Source organism: Monodelphis domestica, chromosome 2 (assembly GCF_027887165.1).
Source record: "Monodelphis domestica isolate mMonDom1 chromosome 2, mMonDom1.pri, whole genome shotgun sequence".
NCBI lineage: Eukaryota > Metazoa > Chordata > Mammalia > Didelphimorphia > Didelphidae > Monodelphis > Monodelphis domestica.
In genome coordinates, this window is record NC_077228.1 from 523,937,292 (window position 1) to 523,939,627 (window position 2,336).

Genomic DNA, 2,336 nt, shown 5'->3' on the forward strand with positions numbered 1-2,336 from the left:
AAGAGACAGTGGCGTCCAGTCATCTGCCTGACAGTCTTAAAGAAGAGGAATACTGGACTCCGCGGCAAAGCAGATGGTACTAAAGCGTAAACTTTCCCCTAGCTCAGAACCCAAGTTTGCTGGGGATTGATTCCCATTCCCACTTGCACGCATCTATGGGAAATTGAGCCCATTTGGATAAAGGGGCTGAAGACTAGCCCATTACATGAATTTTCCTTTGATTGTTTCTGACCTGTTTCCCTATTTGGTCTTAATTAAATGCTTTGCTGTGGCAACTTGTTGGCTCACTGATTAGTGTCGGGCCTGGAGTTCAAATCTGGTCATATCATAGACACTCAGACAAGTCACTTAACCCATTTGCCTCAGTTTCCTCATGTGTAGAATGACCTGGAGAAGGAAATGGCAAACCACTCCAGGATCCCTGCCATCAAAATCCCAAACCCTGTTTGCCTCAGTTTCCTCATGTGTAGAATGACCTGGAGAAGGAAATGGCAAACCACCCCAGGATCCCTGCCATCAAAACCCCAACCCTGTTTGCCTCAGTTTCCTCATGTGTAGAATGACCTGGAGAAGGAAATGGCAAACCACCCCAGGATCCCTGCCATCAAAACCCCAACCCTGTTTGCCTCAGTTTCCTCATGTGTAGAATGACCTGGAGAAGGAAATGGCAAACCACCCCAGGATCCCTGCCACCAAAATCCCAAACTGTGTTTGCCTCAGTTTCCTCATGTGTAGAATGACCTGGAGAAGGAAATGGCAAACCACCCCAGGATCCCTGCCACCAAAATCCCAAACCCTGTTTGCCTCAGTTTCCTCATGTGTAGAATGACCTGGAGAAGGAAATGGCAAACCACCCCAGGATCCCTGCCACCAAAATCCCAAACCCTGTTTGCCTCAGTTTCCTCATGTGTAGAATGACCTGAAGAAGGAAATGGCAAACCACTCCATCTTTGCCAAGAGAACTGCCAGATGGGGTCAGGAAGAGTCAGACATGACTGAACAACAAAAAAGGGCTTTACTATTGGACTTATGGATCCTGCTGGGTCTGTTCTCAGAGTAAGCAAGAGGATCGTGGCTTGCCCTGAATTTATACTGAACTCGAGTAACCTGTGATTCCAGAGTGCAGTGAGATAAGTGTGTTCGAATTGCTATTATTATCCTCTCCAGTTCAGCGCTGGGCCCGGCTCATTTTTCTCTTTGGTGCCTGGCCAGGATTTATGTTTGGTGAACTAGCTCAAAAGCCAGGCCCTCCAGCTCCATGTAGGGGCTGGACAAGAGGCATTTTTCATTCATTTAGATTTTCATGAATGGATAGCTTGGCCGACACGACGCCGTTCTAGGCCTCGTTGCAATTGGCCCAACAGAACCATCTGGGGACTTCATCCTAAGGGCCCTTTTTGCTGTGGGACCCCATGAACTCAGGACCCAAATTGTGGAATGCTTTCCATGCTTCCAAGATGGCCCTGGGCTCCAAATCCTTGTTCTCCCTTGAATGCTGCAGGATTTCTAATCCTGGAACACCAAGATCTCTGAAGAATCAAAATTGGGGATGACCCAAGGTACATCATGGAGAGGTACGTGGAGATGTGCACAGTGGGTATTAGTTGTAATGTGTTTCCAGGAAGTGACTTGCTCAAGGTCACTCAAAGAGTAAGTAGCCAGAGGTATCAGTGGACCAGGCCCAGAGATGGGAGATCCTGGGTTCAAAGTTTATCTCAAACACTGCCTAGCTGTATGACCCTGGGCAAGTCACTTAACTCCAATTGCCCACTCTTCTGCCTTGGAACCTAAACTTAGTATTAATTCCAAGACAAAAGGTAAGAGTTAAAAAAAGGGTAAGTGGCTAAATAAGGATTTAAATCTAGGTCTTATCCAGTGTGCCTGCTTTATGCTTGAAGCTGATACCTAGTGCTTGGGGCCTGGGGTTGGACAGTCAATGGAAGACATGTCCTTTGGCGAGCCTGCGCCTGCTCATCCAGCATAGCATCCAAGGCTCGCAGGAGATGGTGGTGCCAGGACTCTATTGCTCAATGCCAGGGCTATAGATAATGACCCTAATTCGAAGGGTACCAGCAAATCCCTTCTGGTGCTCCCAAATGTTTTTCCTGGCTCCTGACATTGAACTCCACCATTCCTGATTCATTCTTTTGGATTAAAAAGGTTTTTCTTCTCCACGAGAGCTTTGAAGAAGGACAAATATCCTTTGGATGGAGGAGCTGTCTGGGACTGGCCAGCAAATCCTAAAGTAACGCCCTCCCAGAGAACGAGTCAGAAAACATTTAATAAGCACCTACTACATGCCAGCTACTGCGCTAAGCCCTGGGGATTCACAGAAA